The 22,378-nt window shown below is 38.4% G+C and overlaps 1 protein-coding gene and 1 non-coding gene across 37 annotated transcripts in view; one reads left to right on the top strand and one right to left on the bottom strand.

The window, feature by feature from the left end:
- NRCAM (neuronal cell adhesion molecule) overlaps positions 1 to 22,378 on the bottom strand; it is a 321,862-nt gene that overhangs the window by 132,716 nt on the left and 166,768 nt on the right. The window lies entirely within an intron of this gene.
- On the top strand, positions 3,409 to 3,470 carry LOC135274380 (U7 small nuclear RNA). The gene has a single exon (XR_010342223.1). It is a non-coding gene; the product is annotated as a U7 small nuclear RNA (small nuclear RNA).

Below are 22,378 nucleotides of genomic sequence, written 5' to 3'. Positions count from 1 at the left end.
AAGTCAAATTGTTTCTATTTGCAGATGACATGATTGTACATTTAGAAGACCCCATCATCTCAGCCCAAAATCTCCTTAAGATGATAAGCAACTTCAGCAAAGTCTCAGGATACAAAATCAATGTGCAAAAATCACAAGCATTCCTATACACCAATAACAAATAGAGAGCCAAATCAAGAGTGAACTCCCATTCACAACTGCTACAAGAATAAAATACCTAGGAATACAACTAACAAGGGAGGTAAAGGACCTCTTCAAGGAGAACTATAAACCACTGCTCAAGGAAATAAGGAAAGACACAAACAGATGGAAAAACATTCCATGCTCATGGTTAGGAAAAATCAATATTGTGAGAAAATGGCCATACTGTCCAAAGTAATTTACAGATTTAATGCTATCCCCATCAAACTACAAATGACCTTCTTCACAGAACTGGAAAAAACCACTTTAAACTTCATATGGAACCAAAAAAGAGTCTGCATAGCCAAGGCAATCCTAAGCAAAAAGAACAAAGCTGGCAGCATCACGCTGCAGGACTTCAAGCTATACTACAAGTCTACAGTAATCAAAACAGCATGGTACTGGTATCAAAACAGAGAAATAGACCAATGGAACAGAACAGAGGCCTCTGAAGCAACACCACACATCTACAACCATCTGATCTTTGACAAACGTGACACGAACAAGCAATGGGGAAAGAATCCCCTGTTTAATAAATAGTGTTGGGAAAATTGGCTAGCAATGTACAGAAAGCAGAAACTGGACCCTTCCTGACACCTTACACTAAAATTAACTCCAGATGCATTAAGGACTTAAATATAAGACCTAACACCATAAAAACCTAAGAAGAAAACCTAGGCAAAACCATTCAGGACATAGACATAGGCAAGGACTTCATGATTAAAACACCAAAAGCAATGGCAACAAAAGCCAAAATAGACAAATGGGATCTAATTAAATTTCAGAGCTTCTGCACAGCAAAAGAAACAATTAGAGTAAACCGGCAACCAACAGAATGGGAAAGAATTTTTGCAATCTACCCATCTGACAAAGGGCTAATATCCTGAATCTACAAAGAACTAAAACAGATTTACAAGAAAAAAACAAACAAACCCATTCAAAAGCGGGCGAAGGATATGAACAGACACTTTACAAAAGAAGACATATATTTGGCCAACAAACATGAATAAATGCTCATCATCACTAGTCATTAGAGAAAAGCAAATCAAAACCACATTGAGATACCATCTCATGCCAGTTAGAATGGCAATCATTAAAAAATCTGGAGACAGGTGCTAGAGAGGATGTGGAGAAATAGGATCACTTTTACACTGTTGGTGGGAGTGTAAACTAGTTCAACCATTGTGGAAGACAGTGTGGCGATTCCTCAAGGATCTAGAAATAGAAATTCCATTTGACCCAGCAATCCCATTACTGGGTATATACCCAAAGGACTATAAATCATTCTATTATAAAGACACATGCACACACAGGCTCATCGCAGCACTGTTTACAATAGCAAAGACTTGGAACCAACCTAAATGCCCATCAATGATAGACTGGACAAAGAAAATGTGGCACATACACACCATGGAATACTATGCAGCCACAAAAAAACTGAGTTTGTGTCCTTTATAGGGACAGGGATGAACCTGGAAACCATAATTCTCAGCAAACTGATACAAGAACAGAAAATCATACACCACATGTTCTCACTCATAGGCAGGTGTTGAACAATGAGAACACTTGGACACAAAGAGAGGAGCATCACACACTGGGGTCCATTGTGGGGGGGCTATGGGAAGGATAGGGGGAGGATAGGGGAGGGATAACATGGGGGGAAATGTCAGGTATAGGTGATGGGGAAATGGTGGCAACAAACCACCTTGCCATGAATGTACCTATGCAACAATCTCGCATGATCTGTTCATGTAACCCAGAATCTAAAGTACAATTTAAAAAAAAAGAGGGTAGGGACATGCCCCTACAGGCTGCATACTCGCATATGACACAATTCAATCCAATAGGAGAAACACACTGAAAAGGTAATGAATATAAAGCTAGATAAAACTGTAATTAGTTACATGCTTGAATAATAAACTCCATTAATCAGTAAGGTAAATAATCAAATGCCTATATGCCCAAATCATAAAAGAAATTGTGTACAAAGCAAGTTAGAATTTCTATCAAAACTAAAAATGTGATACAGACACTATTTCATCCTGTAGCTACGGGACCAGCCTTTATCACTTTTAGGAGTAGCAAGGAGTAAATGAAATTTTCTAGTCACATAAAAGGTTTTGGAAGTGCTGGAAATCTTAGCAAGGTTTCCTTAGACAGGAACCATACTGTACTTACAGGTTTATCTGATTTTACATTGGAAAGAAACATTGGTTATTTCCTTTGTGGTCATTACAGTTCAAAATGCTTCAGCAGATATAGCTTCCATTATCTTCACAACCTATCATGAGCTTGGAAAATAACGATTTTCCCTATTTCATAAATCATTCTTATTCCTGTTTTATAAGCAGTTATTTGGTGGTTACTCAAAGGGCCATCTAATTGGAAAAGGCAACATGATAAATGCAATAGTTTGAGACCCAAAAATAATTAAATAGGAAAACAAATTACTGTTTCTGGTACTTCCTAGATTCTGAGTTTGAACAGGGCTTTAGCGTGTGCCATAAGAAAACTACCTGGTAATGCCTTTGCATGGTCCCTCAGCAAGGGAAAAGACCAAGCACCCCTCTTTCAAGGCTCCCTTCATGTGGAGGCTTAATAATTATTAATTCCCTTAATAATTCACAGATAGGCAGAGGGTTTCATGGTTAAATCTGAAATTTAAAAGGGCTATTTATGCTGAATTTCTTCTGTTGAGATTTTAAATAGCCAGGTTTACATATTAACACTTATTTTTTTTTTTAAGATGAGCACCTCTGAGCACACAAATGATAACTATACTAATTCAAGATCAGGAAATGGTCTACCCTTGTGTCCATAGCAATGGCATTATTCACAAGAGCCACAAGGTAGAAACAATCCAAGTGTCCATCAAAGGATGAATGGATAAGCAAACTGTGGTTTATGTTTTCCACATACAATGGAAAATTACTCAGCCTTAAAAAGGAAGAAAATTCTTACATTGAGGACATTATGCCAAGTGAAATAAGCCAGTCACAGAAGGACAAGTATTGTATGATTCCATTGATATGAGTTACCTAGAATAGTCAAATGCTAGACACAGAAAGTAGAATGGTGCTTGCCAGGGGCTGGGAGAAAGAATGGAGAGTTTGGAGTGACTATAAATGGGTCTAGAGTTTCAGCTGGGGAAGAGGAAAAGTTCTGTAGAGAGATGGTGGTGATGCTGGCACAATGTGAATATACTTAATGCTACAGAAATATACACTTCAGTGTTCTCGCTCTTCTAGAATTTGTCTAGCAGGTTTTCTGCTTTTCATTAGAAAATCCCCACATGAAGAAAAATTAAAAATAAATAAAAATGAGAACTATACTTAAAAATGGTTAAAATGATAAATTTTATGTTATGTATATTTTATCACAAAAAAGATCAAACAGCTGTCAGCAAGAAATGGACTTCTAAAAATTACTGTTTCCAAATGTAACATAAAACATATACTTAGAGATTTATATCTCCATACTTTCATTAAAGCAAACATGCTAGAAATGAGGCTCTCTAAAGGAAAAAATAGTCTTCTGCTAGGACACGATGCGTGACATTCATTCAAAACACACTCCAGCACTGTGCCCACCCTTTCTCTTCCATTTAGGAAGATATATTAGAACCTAACAAAGTGGCCAGGTGCGGTGGCTCACGCCTGTAATCCCAGCACTTTGGGAGGCTGACACGGGCGGATCACCTGAGGTCAGGAGTTTGAGACCAGCTTGGCCAACATGGTGAAACCCTGTCTCTACTAAAAATACAAAATTAGCCGGGCATGGTGGCGTGTACCTGTGATCCCAGCTACTTGGGAGGCTGAGGCAGGAGAACTGCTTGAACCTGGGAGGTGGAGGTTGCAGTGAACCAAGATTGTGCCATTGCACTCCAGCCTGGGTGCCACTGCACTCCAGCCTGGGCGACAAGAGCAAGACTCCATCTCAAATAGAAAAACAACCTAACAAAGTGACAGTGAGATTACCATAGGGTAACCTGAAGCTTTTACCCATTTACTTTCTGATTAAGTAATTTACAAACTCTGGTACTTTATTACTGGTGAAACTTCTTGGGAGACAATTCACTCTGATTCTGGCATAACACATGCTGAAAACTGTTGGGCTGAGGTCACATGGAGCAAAAACTAGCAAGCAAAATTTAGCATAAACATAAATCACTTCAGAGAGTTCAGCCACACTAGCTGAACAAATGAAGTGATTGATTTTATCCCCTCAAGTAAGACTTATGAGCAAAAGGGAAAAAGCTAAAAATGTCTTGGTACTAATTTTAACTGTATGTAATGGAAATCTCATTTCCTATTCTAAATCTATAATTCTGATCTTATCAATCATCTCAGAACAGAGTCACATATCTAGATCTAAAATTATTCAAGGAGGCATTTATGCCCTCCTGTGAATACTATTTTCTTGAAGAGTGAATTTAACCACTGTTTTTAAAGTAGCACACGGTCTTCTATAAAATCCAGTAGGAATCAGTTGTATATTGAGCAGAGTTTCTTCATTCACATTCCAATTTGTATAAAAGAGGAGATCTACATTATCTGCCATGAATTTAAGTAAAAGTGACGGGAGTAACTACTCTTTGCTGAACACACACACTCCTAAAGTTGGGGTTAGGGCAGGTTCACCATCACTCATCTAAAAGCTCTGAAAAATGCAAGTTTTGGTAACAAACCTGACCAGTTGACATTCTTTCTTCATCCCACTAAGTGTAAATGTTTGCATGTTTTACTGAAGAGTTACTAATATGTTTGATTATAGGGTACTGTTCTAGACCCTACTGGGGTTGTTATACAACATTTATATGTATTTGCACATATTTTTACATATTTATATACACAGAACCCTATTTTTAGAATTTTGATTTTAGAAAGGTAATTTTGATTTTAGAAAGATATATGTATTATATTATATATCATTTTGATTATATGTATTTATATATCATATTATCTTTCTGAAATCAAAATACTAAAAATAATCCTGAATTCTAAAACTCTTCTGGTCCTAAGATTCCAGAAAAGGAATAATGAACTTGGACTCTCATTTTACAGATAAAGAAGCCGAGGCTTAAAGAGTGACAGTGTCTTGCCAAGGCCCATATAGAAAGTAAAAGGCCAAATCACTGAAAGAAGGTTGTTGGCTTAGAAGGCATTCTTTGCATTTTACCAGACGATAGAGAAATACATACCCAGATAAAGACTGTATGGTGGCTGGACACAGTGGCTGATGCCTGTAATCCCAGTACTTTTGCTGAAGTAGGTGGATCACAAGGTCAGGAAATCGAGACCATCCTGGTCAACACAGTGAAATCTCATCTCTACTAAAAATACAAAAAAATAGCTGGGCATGGTGACATGCACCTGTAGTCTCAGCTACTCGGGAGGCTGAAGCAGGAGAATCGCTTGAACCCAGGAGATGGAAGTTGCAGTGATCTGAGATCATGCCACTGCACTCCAGCCTGGCAACAGAGCGATACTCCATCTAAAAATAAATAAATAAAAAATTTTAAAAAAGACTGTATGGTAAGAAATGAGTTATTTGGTGTTAATCTGAGTGCATTTCTAGGTATAAGAATAGCATGACTAAAATTGTTGGAAAGACACTGATTACTTGAATGTGATAGTGGCAGATTTTTCCCTGAGATTAATAATAGTTTTATCAATTTTATTTCCTTTGTTTTTATTTCCTATTTATGAAAATATTTGATATTTTTACCACAAATCTAACAGAATCCTGTTTTGTGTTTCATAATTTCTGTAGTTTGTTTCATCTGCCTTTAAACACTCATATTCTTACAGTACAAAATATATACATAAATATAGAAAAATATATATTTTCTGTCTGGAAGTTTGGGAATTGGGGAGATTCCAAACTTCCTTCACCCACAGTGTGACTTCTGCAACACCGTCTCTTGTTTTGTTTTGTTTTTGAGACAGGATCTCGCTCAGTCACCCAGGCTGAAGTGCAGTGGTGCAATAATAGCTCACTACAGCCTCAACCTCCCATCTTCCCCCATATCCCCTTGCCCTCCCCACCGACCTGACCCCTGGGCTCAGAGAATCCTCTTGCCTCAGCCTCCCAGGTAGCTGGCACTACAGCCATGTGCCATCACACCCAGCCAATTTTACATATATATATATATATAGTATAAGTTTCTATGTTACCCAAGCCAGTTTCAAACTCCTTAGCAAGTGATCCTCCCATCTCAGCCTCCTAAAGTGCTGAGATTACAGGCGTGAGCCACCATACCCAGTCTGCAACACCATCTTTATGCTTCTTAAAAAAGGAGAATATTATTTGCAATTTAACAACTATATAAATATGGGCAGTGTGCTTTAAAGTAGAGCCTGAGCATCAACGTATAATGGACATTGGTGTCCCACAGGTTCAGCTGCACACTCAGCTTCAGCAGCCTGGTCCAACATTTGCCATCAAAAACAAGTCTTAGGTCTCTCCAGGTAATTTCTGTATCCAAACCATTTAATAGTGAATACAATGAAAGCCCAGAATGAAAACACACCAACAGAATACTGTAGGTTAAGAGCTGACCTGATCTCAACATCAGTAGGTTCACGGTTATTTTGTTTGGTAGCTCAAAGTAAAATTATTCTTTCCAGTGGGCAAGTGAGTTTAGAAGCTCTACCAATTCTGGCTCCTTTCACCAGAACAAACCTCAATCTGCAACAAACAGGAAGAGGCCAGAGTTTCATCTGTGAGGTAAAAGCCTCTCTTACTCCCTCTCTGCCAAGGAGGACTGCCAAGGCAGTTTTGATGAGTAAAGAATTAGTGAGATGCCCAAGAACTACCACCCTAAGCATATCTAGCAGTCAGCCCATGCTATTCAACTGTGCTACAAATACCTTTGAAAAGAATGAACTCACAGAATACTAAGAGTTGGAACAGAGACCTCCCACTGGACAACAATGAAAGTTGAAACCCTAAATATAGCTGAAGTTAATGTTTTTCATTGAACTGTCTCAAAAATCATGATGAGGTTAACCCAGAACTCTCACATTTAGTTTCTTTGGTGCTACTGAAAACAGTCTGACTCTTGCCTACTTATAACTGGACTGAGGGAAATAACAATGCCATTGTGTTTTACATAATGAAATAAAGGATCTGGCAACACAGTGCAGCTGTTATGAAGAAGACACAAATGCCACCTTAATATGATTTCTTAAATATTTAATAAGCTGAGTTTTAGTCTGGGTCTGTATGCTCATTAATATCAAGTAAAAAAAATAATGAATTATTTTCTGCATGAAGACACAGAAGGTAGACAGGGAGGCAATGGCTTATTATGCTAAAAGCTCTAAAAAGACCAGAAGGTATTCAATATATTTAAAAATTAAATGATGAAAAACCTGTTCTGAAGTCCCAACAGTTTTTAGATATGGGTTCCTATTGTAAAGGAAATAATCTGCTGCCTGCTTTTTAGCATAACACAATAAATATGGTAATTACTTCATATAACAACTTCAATTATTTTAGATAAATTGCTTTTGAATTACTGCATTTTGCATTTTTAAATATATACAAAATTACAAAAGTATAAATCTACTTTTTCCTCTTAACCTGATGCAAGGAGCAATTTCTGAGTAATTTCTTGTCTTCAGTTATATACTTGTTTACATATATCACAGTAACTTTAAATATGATAATAACCTAACTACACATTTTATAAATGTCTTTACTTTTATTTTAATATATTCTTTTTTCACCCCAACACTGTGGGCAATAAAAAATGTATGATGAGTGTTATCAAAAAGTTCTGAGTATAGGAGGGAAGATAACACAGGAGGCTGTGCCATAAATTACTGAAATACAAGGAACGGGGGATAAATGGTACAGGAAAGGCATGATGTGCTATGGGAGTTCAGATAAAAGGAAGCTGTCTTGAGATGATGAATCAAAAAGTTTTCATGGCATAGGAAATATGTGAATTGGATCTTGGCAAAAATTTGAAAGGACGGCAGAGGGGTCTAGCTGGCTGCCCAGGGGCTAAGGGAGGGGTTATACATTTAGACCCACCAGAAATGCAGGGTAGAGCCCCAGTGGCAGTTGGGAGGTGGGGTGTGGAGTGTGGGGAATAGAGGGTCTCCATGGAACTCAGAGCTATCAGCATGAGACGGCTGCCAAGCTTGGGGCTTCTCTGCCCACGCCAGGCGGCCTGAGCTGGGGAAGGGGCAAAGCCTTGGCTGTGAACACAGAAGTTTTGATGAATAAATTGGATGTAATAATAACCAAACTAGGAGTGTTTCAGGAATTCAAGTGTTTGGAAGACTTTTGATTAAACACAATTGGGTGAATTAAGTGTCTTGAGATTTCTCCCAGGAGCAGAAGTGCCCCACAGAGCGGAAGTGTAGGGGCAACCATGGGAAAAATTAAAGTTGCTATGTCATTGCCCGCTGTGAGTCCTGTTTGACATAACAGTTACATAAATATGGAAACAGCTTAAATTACAAGCAGCCATGTATGATCATTTATTTAGTACTTTTGGATGTATCCATTTCTATAAAGAGTATACAAACTTAGTAGTATAACAAAGTACAGTATAAAGAACAAAAGACATTGTACCATTGCGAATAAAAGGAACAAAATTAAGATTTCCAACAGAGAAGGTAAGCAGGAATCCACGGTTAAGATTTCTCCTGTAAAATACAAGTTGGAGCACTTTACTAATGTCTGGGATGAGCTGATGGATACCTCAGTGCTTATCTCTTTCTCTTTCATTTATCTTTAAAGAAAGAAATGTTTACATACTTTTCTTTTTTCTAGAGTCGTGTTTACCAAAAATGTATAGCACTGGGAAAGTAGCACTCATCTGCCTAATTTTTTTAAAGAAATTTTTGCTTACCTGGGACTTGCTAAGAATAAAGTTAATATGGGTTTTTTGGTACTTTGAACAATGCTAATGTACCTGAAAATCAAATGTATTTCTATCAAACTAGACAGTTTTATATATTCAAGGTTTTGTTGTTTGCTGACAACTGGACAAAGCAACCCATTTATAAAAGAAATTGGTATTTCTCTCCTGGCAGAGATAAGAGCTCTGTCAGTCATCCACTGGGGATTGTTCACTCATGAATTGGGGGCACAAGGAGAAAAAGAGAAAAAGAAAGAATATACTACAGTTAAAAACAAATTTTCTACTTTATAACCACATACACATTTCAATGTAGAAACAATTAGTCATCACTAATAAAAGATGTGACCTTTGAACACAAGAGAGCTTGAAAAACAGTACTCAAACTCTACTGCACACTAGAGCCACCTGGGGAGATCTGAGGACTCCAAAAGCCTAGGCCACAGGCCCTATCAATTAATCAGAAGTTCTGGGGGATGGGACCTGGGCACCAGGGTTTCTAAAACTCCCCAGATGATTCTAATGTGCAGCCTACTTCAAAAACGAGTGTTTAAAAATCTTTCTCTGTTCCCTACTCTCTAAGTGTACTGAGCCTTTGTAATCAAAGTTAAAATTGTCTATGAAAATGAGCAAACAATGTAAGAATGTTGTGAGAAAGTCAGCTATACTGATTTCATATCACAAATCATTAAATTTCTAAGAGCTAAATTTTGGTGGTGGGAAGTTGGTTTTAGAATTCTTTAGATTGTTAGTGAAAGACATACATGTCTTTAGTATGACCTAATAGTTGAATTTCAAAGCATTCTGCAAATATGATTTGTGTGCTTTTTGCTTCTAAGCAGAAAGAGTACAATTACATGAGTGATCACAATATGAGGTAGAAAGTGATTTGTGTCACAGAGATGTACAGAAAAATTGCTATGATTGTCAAGGAAAGGGAGAGATGAATGCCAGATTAGTCACAATTGAAGGTGATGGCATCTAACATGGACTTTGAAGCACTTGTTCCAGGAAAGGAAAAGGAAAAGGAGATGCGAATGAGGGGCACACATGGGAAACAGAATAGCTCAATTCCACAGATGCCAAGAGTAAAAGGAGATAGGTTTGGAAAAGGCTGGATCACTTCCAGGAGGGTCCTGAATGACTAAGTTTGAGGCTCCTGGAGCAGAGAATGACATTATCTACTGTGGTCTCACTTGGCTTTTCTGCACTGTGTGGCACTGTGGACCCCTTGCTGCCTTCCTTTCGGTGTTCCTCTCTCTTCAGTTCCACAATCCTCCTTCATGTTTTAGCTCTCCAAAGTCCCTCTTCTAGGCCCCCTTATACTCCTCTTACTCCATTCATCCCATATACGTCCCTCATTTCCAAATTCTTTTTTTTTTTTTGAGATGGAGTCTGGCTCTGTGGCCCAAGCTGGAGTGCAGTGGTGTGATCTCGGCTCACTGCAACCTCTGCCTCCTGGGTTCAAGTGATTCTCCTGCCTCAGCCTCAGCCTCCCGAGTAGCCAGGATTACAGGCACACATCACCATGCCTGGCTACTATTTTCGATTGTTAGTAGAGATGGGGTTTCACTATGTTGGCCAGGCTGGTCTCAAAGTCCTAACCTCAGGTGATCCACCTGCCTTGGCCTCCCAAAGTACTGGGATTACAGGCAAGAGCCGCCATGCCCAGACCCTCATTTCCAAATTCTATCACATTTCTTAAACGTCTCTTGTCTGAAAATTCTATTCTACCTTGTCTTTGTTGTTCCTACTATAAACATCTGGTGCTTGAGCTACTCTCAGGTGCTCAGACTCCAAGCTAAAACCTATGTAATCCACGTTCTTCTCTCTCCTTCTCCCTCACCACCTTAAGAAGTCATCCAGTTCATGTGAGTCTCTCTTCTCACCCTCCAACTTTTACTTTCTTTATTTAGGTGGTGCAGGCCACACTTGGATACCCTAATAGCTCTAACAAGGTTTTTTGCCTCCAGGGTCAATACCCTCCAGTCCATTCTCCACATGGCTTCCAGAGCATCTTTACAAAATCCTAATCACATGACTCCTCTGCTCAGGTCCCTGCGGTTCTCAAATTAATGTTCAGACTTCCTACTTAGCACATAAGGTCACTTGTGATTTGACACTTGCTCACTTCTCTGTGATACCCTCCCACCTGCACCTGTAGTTCTAGCTATCCCAACCCACCCCTATGGTACCTAGAGGATGCCATTTATTGTCAGGTTTATAGGCTTTCCTATTGTTTCTCCTTCCTGGCTCACATCCCTCCCCTTCTCATTCTTCAAGTCTCTATCCTCTCCCTGGAAGCTTTTTGAGATACCCTCCTCTGAGACAGATGTTCTTCCTCTGTGCCCAACTCATCGCTTATACTGAAATGCAACTGCTAGTTTACTTGTCTGTCCCCAGGAAATGATTTTAACTCACACAGATATACATTAGAAGCCCACTCTACTTCACTACACTAGTTTACAAGTCTGTCTCCACTGGGAGCCTGTAAGCACCTCACTGGGAAGGGCAGGACACACTTCTTGTTCTGATTTATGCTGCATACACTTAGCACAGCTCCTGGCACATAATTAGCACTCCAGCAAATGAATGACTAATCAGAGTTGTGGGCAGAAGGGCTCATTCATCTACTCCTTGAATGACTGAAGCAGCAACAGGAACAACAGATGGGTGAGACTTTGAGAAAGGAGAGGAATTAGATGCTATCACAAAAAGTCAGGAGCACCAATGCAATTGACGGACAGTGTTCTTTAACTTATTAAATCCACTGGCTTCTCTAGCTCAACCATCTGAGCTTTAAGCCCACCCAATGGCTTTATTCCTCTGCTCCTCTCTCAGCCTCAGTCACCAAATACCAGATTGTGCCATGTCTTCACATGCCTGCAAGAACAAAAGAAGACCTTCCACCCTTTCTTATTTATTCAGTTCCATTCCTTTAGGGCAAAATACTATACTCACAGGAATAGCTGTTTGTATTTAATTGAAGAACAATATGCATTTATTCACAAAAACAGGTACTGGCTCTATTGGGGGTACTATCAGGGAATATGTGATCGGTTTCAATCAGTTTTGAAAAAAAGCTTTATAATAGTTTTCAAAATGGATATTTGATCTGGTCAGTCTTAGTCCTAAAGAGAAACAATAGAATTCCCAGTTTGCTCGGAGGAGACAATGGATTTCCCAAGGATAACGGACTAACCAGGGGAAGGGGAAGGATCAGGTCCAAACTGTTCACGGGGCTTGTTTCAGTGAAACCTTACTGGACCAGTCTCTCCAGACTAGTGTCTTGATTGCTTCAGAGACAGAATTGTCTAAAAGCACTGGGAAGCTAGTAACAAAACCCCTTTGGACAAAGTTATCATTCACTATAGTTTGTCAGGAGTTAATGGCATGATGAGAAGAGCAGAGGGATGGATTTTTGTCTCTGTGTGTACACAATTATATCAGAAACTCTATCATCTATCTCTTTGAAAGCTCTTGTCCACATAAACAATTTAGGAAGCTCAATATGCATTTTACCCCTGTACTACAGCTTTTACCACAAAACTCCTTTTTCAGAGGTAGCTTCAAAACTAAATTAAAATGTACATATGTTTCATGCCTTCAGAACAGTAGTCAGCAAACAGTTTCTGGAAAGGGTCACACAACACCCTGTATGGCTTATGGTAGGCTTTGTAAGCCCTACAGTTTCTATTGAAACTAATTGTATGGCTTATGGTAGGCTTTGTAAGCCCTACAGTTTCTATTGAAACTACTTTATCATTACCACATGAAGACAGTCATAGGATTAAACAAATGCATACGGCTGTGTTCCAGTAAAACGTTATTTATGGTCACAGAAGTTTGAATTTCATGTAATTTTTATAACATGAAGTATTATTTTTTTTCTTTTTCAACCATTTAAAAACATAAACAACATTTTATGGCTCAAAGCAGGCAGAGGGACAGGTGTGGCCAGCAGCAGTTTACAATACACTGTTTAGAGCAATATTTATAAGTCTTATCCACTAGCATGGTATTGGTTGTGAATGATCATTTCAGAAATCAAATTCATTCTCAATAAATGAAAATGATGATAGAGATTCAGTAAGATGATTCCTTTATGTAGAACAATACTCACTGGAATAAACAAAACAAAAATAAAAAGGAAGAGTAGAAGGAAAAGAAGAAAGAGGACCTATGTGTCCATCAAAGTATTAGATTAAAAAAAATGTAGTGTAGGCCAGGCACAGTGGCTCATGCCTGTAATCCCAGCACTGTTGGAGGCCGAGGTGGGTGGATCACCTGAGGTTAGGAGTTAGAGACCAGCCTGGCCAACATGGTGAAACTCCATCTCTACTAAAAATACAAATAATAATAATAATAATAATAACCAGGTGTGGTGGTGCGCATCTGTAATCCCAGCTACTCAGAAGACTGAGGCAGGAGAATTGCTTCAACCTGGGAAGCGGAGGTTCAGTGAGCCCAGACTGCGCCACTGCACTCCAGCCTGGGCAACAGAGTGAGACTCCATCTCAAAAAAATAAAATAAAATAATGTAGTGTATATACATGCACACATACATATACACATACCATGGAATACTACTCAGCCATAAAAAAGAAGAATAAAATCATGCCTTTTGCAGTAGAATGGATTGAACTACTACATAATTTTTTGATTAGAGGCCATTATTCTTAGTGAAATGACTCAGAAAATAGAAAGTCAAACACTGCCTCTTCTTACTTTCAAGTAGGAGCTGAAAAATGGATACACAGGAATATACAAAGTGGAATAACAGATACTGAAGCCTCCAAGAGGTGGGAGAGAGGAAGCGGGGTGAGGGATGACAAATTACCTATTGGGTACAATGTTCACTACTGGGGTGATGGGTAACATTAAAAGCCCAGACTTTACCACTATGCAATATACCCATGTAACACAACTGCACTTGTACCCCTAAATCCATAAAAATAAAAAATTTTAAACAACTGCATATATTGACAATGGCTACACAAAGGTATATGGAAAATGTACATCAGTGTAGTATTTTGTGAACTGTAAATAAACTAATGTACATGCATCTTTATATGCTAATTAATTTAGATTTAATAAGAAACTTATTTTTAGCTCGCTTCTCATCAATTCCCACATTACTGCATCCCCCTATCTTTATTTAACAGCATATTTTATTGGAGACACAAATCCTTTCTCAGGTTGGTAGACAGTTTAAATTACATAAAAACCTGTCCCATTTCTATTTCCACTCCTTAAATGCTTCCTAGAATACATTAACAATTAGCAGAAGCCAGGGAGAGTTCTCCATTAGTCTTTCCAGTAACAGTAGGGAAAGTGTTTTTCCCACCAAAAACAAAACAGGTAACTACCCATATAGACCATCACTGCTGAATTTGCTTGTGATTTTATTTTTTAAGCAGGTATAATTTTCCATCTCTAAAGGAGATATTATTCATTTCTTTGGCCAATGGTTATGATTTAGACCTTGGGTCTCTTTTATTACTTGCAATGGCTTTTCTATATTTTTATTTTTCTGAGGGGTGGGGTAGGGGATTTGAAGAACAGCCTGATTAGAATAGCACATGAAGTAAATGGGACTGAAATGTCCCTGAAACAAAAGTTACCTAGGACTTGGAGTGATCATAGGATACAACTGTCTGCTTCAAATAGAAATGCAAAATAACCGTTGGAGGAGTTGAAACAGTATTATCAAAGAAATTTGGTATTCCATTAAAAATCCTTTATACACTACCAACAGTATAAATAGAAAACAAATAAATTCTCTGCCCTTTCAGTGTCGTCATTTAGGTACTTGAAGTATGTCTGTAGGCCTTTTTTTTAACTGACATAAAATTGTGTGTATTTATCATGTACAATATGTTTTGAAATATATATTCATTGTGGAATGGCTAAATCTAGCAAATTAACATGTATTATCTCACACAGCTGTCACTGTGTGGTAAAAATACTTAAAGTCTATTCTCTTGGTATTTTTCAAGAAAACTATATTGTTATTAATTATAGTCACCATCTTGTACAACAGAGCTCTTGAACTTACTCCTACCATCTAATTGAAATTTTGTAAACTTTGACCAACATCTGTTTGTAAGCTTTTTAGGGGCAGAGTCTTTGATTCATCTTTGTTTCTCTTTTCAAAACTAGTAGTGTCATCAGTGCTGGGTACATAGTAGGCACTCAAGAAATGGTTGTTGAATTAAATGTCATCAATGCCTAAGTCACAAAAATTCAGGCTTTATTTAGAGCCTTATCTAGATTCCTCACTAGCAGGAATCTTGACTTGTAATAGAAAATTCTTCTAACCCACTGGGCTCTGAACATGAGGTCTCCAGACCCCCAGCATCAGCATCAACTGGAAACTTGCTAAAAAGGCAAATTCTTTGGACTTACCCCAAACCCACTGAATAGAAGCTTTGGGGCTGGGGACTAGAATCTGTATTGCAATAAATCCTTCAGGTGATTCTGATGCACACTAAAGTTTCAGAACAACTGTAATCTAACAAAAATGGTACCACGAGGCTCCTTCTATTCAAAAAAGAAGCCCATGAAGAGAAAGAGATTTATTCCCCACTTTTGGAGCAAGCCTATGATGTTACTAAATATAAACTTGGTAGGTTAAATAATAACTAAGCTTATACATTAATCTCATCAAATTTCAAAGGCTCCATCTCAAAGCCAACAAAGGTCAACATTCAATGTTAGCTAAATCCAATAAATTTGTCAGTTAGAAAAATAATAGAATCATGAGACATGCATCCTTTTGCGCTTTCTAAACTTCTTGCATACGTTGGGGGCATTACCAGTAGTCAAACTGAAAGAATAAGCACTAGGAATATAAACTAAGGAGGGAAAAGCAGAAAGCAAAAGGATTATGTGCACTTAAAATGATCTGTTGGGTCTCATATTTTTCCATCGCTGACCACCAGACTTATTTGTCCTAAGCAAACATACTACTACTATACTTGCTTTAACTCATTCAGATGGGAACCCAGTCCTATCTGACACAAAAACTAAAAACCATTTTCCTCAAACATTTAAAAAGGAATCATTTAGATCCTTAAAAAGTTGAACCAGCAACTCTCAGAGAAGGACAGAGCCGGGTCAACAGTACAGTACAAAGTAAGCATTTCTACTCTTTGTGATCACAACTGTCAAAACATTCTGATAGATTTCATGGTAATGTTTTTCTGAATGCCATTTTACAGAACTTAAACAATAAAGAATTAAAGTCAAAACTTGAAAAAGATAATCAAAGAAAATGAACTGTAATCGTTTTTTTAGCACGAACATTTGACTATCCATTATTTCCTTTGTCATTTCAGCATTGTATACTATAATTATCTATTCTTTGAGAGTTCTGAAAAGGCTTTAGAATCTGCTGATTGTCATCAACTCGCTACTGAAGCCACAAAGCTCTGCAACACTGCTGGACCATGGCAAATGTAAAAAAGATAGTTAACTACTGCAAATAGAGTTTCTGCTGCCAGATAAACAGCATTACAAAGCTGGAGTTACAGTGCTCACATCTGGGCACTTTCAGAGAGCAATCTGTACATGAGCATGAACAAAACCGCTTGGGATTAGTCACATTTCCAATTCGAAACCAGCGAGTCCAGAATTTAGTCACTCAATTGTTAGCAGATAAAATACACAAGATCAAAAGAAAAGGGCTGCATTTTTGGGCAACTCCTTCCTCCATATACCCCAATCCAAAGCCAAATTAATTTATATAGCATGACTGTTCTGAATTAAAATGCCATGGAAATATTTTGTTATCTCCTGCATTTACTTTGGGTAAATACTACTTAACTTGACTCCCTTCTGAGTAATTAAAAATGCATTATCTCAATGTGAAATAGAATTAGTTTCATTATGCAATTTATTTTTGAATTAAAAATAGCCAGAGAACAAGCAAATGCTTAGCGGACATACGCCTGATAATATATAATTAGAAAACCAGAGATTAATGCAATGTAATGATTGGCGTGACAACATAGAAAAAGACAAGTTGATTTTAAATAGTTTGTTCTTTCTCAAATGTGTCTTTCTTGACAACTAAGCATGAGTCATAGGACTGGCTAGCGATAGTTATCACTGGTTTGTAAGTATATTTGTTAAGCATGTACACACTTAGTGCATCTAAATGAAGACAGTGATCAATGTTTCTTTTGACCTTGCCTGAAACTAATATGTTACCACAAATTCTCTAAATTTGAATAGTAGAGGAAAAGAGAGAGAGAGACAGAGAAGAGAAAATAGAGTATTGAGGAAGAGACACAATTTTATTACTCTAGAAGAGGAGTTACAACCGGACTATAATCTTAAACTAAAACATTTTTAAAAAGAATCTGAAATCTAAATGGCCATAATTTTTTGAAAGAACACTGTGGTGTTACACAAAGACAACAAGACAGAAATCAGAAAGTCTTTGTTCCCAATTAGTGGTCTCAAACTCAAATGCCTAAGGGGGCCAAACAGTTAAAGCTAAAGAATACAGCTGTGCAGTGGAGGAAGGGGCACTGGGCCCCCCTTAAACAGTGCAGGGTGCTGCTACCCAGCTTTAGCTGATTGTGGTCAATGAAATACACACCCAGTTTTGCAGATCACCTCATTTTTCTTTTAGCCAGAAATTCAAATTTTTATATGAAATCAACCGTTTTTTAAAATGGTAGAGAATAATTTAAAAGTGCAGTGTGGCTCCAGGACTCCAGGTGTAAGAAATACATCGAAGGCCAGATGCTGTTTAGACCTTGCACGGCTACTAAGCAGCTCTGGTCCCTTTGGGACTGTTTCCTAATCAGTAAAATAATATGTCCAAGTTTCTGTTGGCACTAGATGCTTATTCTGGGTCTTTTATGTAATGCATTTCCTTACTTGTGAAAAAATGGTTTAGATATTTTAATTCCCAATGTTAGAAAACTGAAACAATATCAAAATCAGAACAATCACAAAACACTGATGCAACTGAAGTGTTAGAGACTTTCTTGCGAATTCAGAAGTATGTTTTATCCACAAAAGTTTGCGTTGTTAAATACATCATATATAGTTAAATGAACAATCGTCAAACAAGTAGAGACAGCAGTTTCCATTTTTGAGAGGCAATGCTTCCTAGTGGTCAAGAATATACCACTGAAACCAGTCTGACCTTGGTTCAGAGTCCAGTTCCTCACTTAACTAACTGACCTTACACAAGTTACTTAAGGTCAATTTCCTCATCTGTAAAAATGGAGATCACGGCTCCTACCTCATAGGGTTATTATGAAATTTAAGTGAATCAGTGGAAAATGCTTAGAACTGTGGCTGACACAGAGAAAACATTAGAAAAAATTAGCTGTTGTTACTTTAACTGGCATAAAACAGCTGAAGTGTTAAAAGCACAAATGTATAGCTAAATCCAGCAAATCTCCTACACTGTTGAGCTAACATTTTACTGTAAAATATTTAAAAGACTTTAAATCCAATCTTTATCTAATGAGGGCCCAAATCAATGGTTTGCTAAAATCCATTTACAAGTTACTCCACTGGTAACTTGTAAATGAGGACCTAACATGGAACTCATAGAAAGCTAACAGAGGTCAACCTAGAAAACGGGGGTCAATGCAGCGGAACGGGGACCACGTAAAATCAAACGGTGTGAATGCCTCGTCTTTGGTTTCCACCCCCTTGTGATTAATTAACAGCCTTACTGCATCCACCCACCAGCTGTATCCTAGCTCATAGGCTTGACCCCAACTGAGGACTACACCAGTATAATGAAAACTGTGCTTCTAATTGTCCAGCGGGCGATCATGGCTTGGCTAAGAAAGGATCTTTTCACTCCCCTCCTTTCTGATTAACTAGATGGCTTTATAAATCGCCTTAATAAGTTCATTTGTGTAACCCAAGGCTAGCTGCCCTTCCTTCCTGCTGCTAAGAGGGCTCAGCTGCTTATCTTTGGATATGACCCATCGGAAGAGAGTTGCTAAAAAACACTTCTAAATCTGCTAAATTGACAAGCAACACTAATCTCACGTCTCTCCTAATTTAGTCATATTTTCCCATGTCATAAAGGAAGTGTAAGTGCAGACAGTCCATTGTGATACTGGCAGAAATCTTTTGTAGATTATTTAAAAACCCTTATGATTGTCTCCTAAGCAGTAAATTTCATAACTGCCAATAGGACTATGTCAAATAACTAAAATTCACAGACATTTTTATCATTTCCATAAGGTTTTCATAAGTATTATACCATTTAGTCTTCTCCAAAGCTCTGTGAGATATTATTATTATTATTATTGTCTTTTTACAAATGAGAAATTTGAGTCTGAGAGAGATTATGCAACTTGTGTACAAGATCACATATGGGCTTGATTTCAGGTCTTCTAATTTTAAACTTAGAGCTCTTTCCACTATTACCCATTTGCTGATTAATTTACCTGTTGTCTTTTAGCCCACACCTGTCCCTATACCTTATACTACTGGAGCCAAGAGTTTGCACCCTAAATTTCTCATACTCTTTTACTAGTCATCTTTCCATTGGGTTCTGCTAATTTGAGGCACTGGTGAGCAATAAGAAAGCAGGATAAAGACAAAAGATGCTTGGTTTTGAATCTTAAAATGAGGCAGTTGATGGCAATTGCTATAGGAGCAGTAAGGTTGATATGATTCTGGATTCCAGGAAAGGCCAGGACTTTCTTTACTGTGTGTGTGTGTGTGTTGTTTTTTTTTCCTTTTTGAGACAGCAGCTCTTGAGTGAACTCAGAATCAAATACAAATGTCTCCAAACCATTTGGACCTGCAGGAACAAGCTCATGGGCTCCAGGCCAGAAGGGCTAGCTGCCTCAGATCTAGGGATCACCTCTCCTTCCTTTATGTTCCTCCAACACCCCTCTTTCTCCCTGTTGCAGTTCCAGCTTTTCCAATGTATTTCCTTGTTCAAAATTCCAAAAGTGGCTTCCATTTCCCTGCTGAATGTTGCCTTGCACACAGATGCAAGTCAAGGATATAAAAAGGGATATAAAGCAAATGACATTGTCCCTGCCTTGAAGGAGTGTGTAATCTATCTAGGTGATAGAATGAATGCATTTGAACCAAGAATAAACAAGACAAAATAGACATATTCAAAGGCTTATGTAAATTGCGCCCAGACTACTTGTGCAATGGGAAGGAAAATGGGCACTTCATCACAAACTATTTGTGTGGTGTGAGGAGAGGGACTTGCATTTATGTTTTGCTTTTGGCACGCAGTCTAGTCAGTTCTCAGTAGTCCAGAAGCAGCCCCTCGTCCAGCTCACCCTTATGGTCTTCCGAATCACTTCCCCTTTTTTGGACATGCTTAGTTTATACTTCCTGCCCTGCAGCCATCTCTGGTGCCAAGTTGTCTGCCTCATTCTTGTTCAGTTTCCTGTTCATTAACTTCTGGCTCATTACTACATTAGTATCACTAAAGTCCACATTTGCATCACCACACATGAAAAACCTTTTGTCTATAGGAAAAAGGGGCACAGCAATGACATATATGATTTGATACAGAACTACTAATTACAACAGGGGTTAAGAGTGGGTGAAAAAGTGATTAAATGATTAAGAGACTGTCAAGTATTTTTGCAGCCCTCATTAAATCTATTGATTTTACATTTTTTCCCCTAAAATGGAAGAATTCTAAATCATTTGGGATTGAGTTTTGTTTAAGTTTAAAATGACAACTACTCTTTACAGAGGGCTCGCTCTGTACTAGGTACTTTTTACACCTCTATAAAACCAAATGTTCTACAGGTGAGTAAAGCAGGGTCAATGGCAGTTAAGTTACTTCTCTATTCTCTTAGTCTATGCAGGCTGTTATATATAACAAAGGATCATAAACAGGGTAAAGTAACAGAAATTTACTTCTTACAATTCTGGAGGCTGGGAAATCCAAGGGCAAGGTGCTGGCAGATTCCATGTCTGATGAGGACCTGCTTTTTGTTCATAGATAATTTCTTGCTATGTCCACCCACAGTAGAATAGGGCAAGACAGCTCCCTGGGGCCTCTTCCTAAAGGCACTAATCCCATCCAATCGGGCTTAACCTCATGACTTAATCAACTTTCAAAGGCAATACCTCCTAATGCCATCACATCGGGGATTAGGCTTCAACGTATGAATTTTGGGGGGACACAAACATTCACCTCATAGCACTCATGTTCCTTGTTATTGGCAAAGCCAGGACTCATGTTGTCTGATTAAGTTGTTTAACTTTTGAGTCCGTAGATGTAAAAACAATGCTAACAATCCATCTTCATGAATGGAGAACAGCATTTGTGACAACCACCAAAGTACCTCTGTGTTCAGTGTCCTTAGCCAGGGCACAACACCATGGGCCAGAGCCTCTGCAGATCACAGAGGAGTGGTGAGGAACAGAGGCTCTGGAGCAACCCCACTTCCCTCTGCTTTGTATATGGGGGTGCTGCACATGACTGCGTTTGAAAAGGGCTTCACTGCACTTGCTGAAGGAGTGCACTTGAGCTAGCACAGAGTTCCCAGAGGGCGTCTGGAAGAAGCAAAGGTTATTCTTTGTTTCACTCGGTTATAGATGGAAGTCAGACACTTCTGCCTGAAGTATCTGGCAGATACTTTCACACACTTCACAGTCTTAAGAAGGATGGAGAAAGCATGCCAACTACTCAGAGAACCACAGGTGCTCAAGCAATGGTCTCCCTTATCTCTACAACTAGTGGACAGAGTGGGGCCTCTGTAATGGTAAAGCTGGGAAAGCTTCTCTGTGGTCTGTTCCAATCGTGCACATTTTCTTACACAGGTACTAGCCTTTCTCCCACTCTTCAGCTATTCAATAGCCTAGTATCTTTGCCTGGAAAGAAATGAAGTAGAGCCACTGAAGTATTACACATGGATGAGACCTCAGAGGTTTCATTTCAGCAGGGATCAAAACAGAAAGTCCCTGGCACATGGAAGAATATACAGGTGACTCAGAGTGCTAATCCCATGTCTGATATGTGACTGAAGCAGTAGCAACTCAATAAATATAGAATTGAATTAGGGAAACCAAGCCTAGCAGGAAAAGTTCAGGCATTAGTCAGCAGGTCAGGATAGTTTTTTGGAGGGAGGAGGACTGTAGGGGGTCTTCAAATCCTGAAATCATAATATGAATGCACGGTCTGGATCAGGTCTTGAGAACAGATATTTTTATTGTATTAATAAGAAACACACTGGCTTTAATGTTAGCACCACAAAACACAGGCCCTGTAAATGGAAGGTCTAATTTATTAATATGATCTCCTGTGCTTTTACAACTAGCAAATTAAATAAATTATTAAAAGAAAAATCT

Source organism: Aotus nancymaae, unplaced genomic scaffold, assembly GCF_030222135.1.
Source record: "Aotus nancymaae isolate 86718 unplaced genomic scaffold, 86718_ANA_hifiasm-v0.15.2.pri h1tg000002l, whole genome shotgun sequence".
Lineage (NCBI taxonomy): Eukaryota > Metazoa > Chordata > Mammalia > Primates > Aotidae > Aotus > Aotus nancymaae.
Note: the sequence above shows the minus strand (reverse complement) of the source record. Positions and strands in the feature narration are given on the sequence as shown.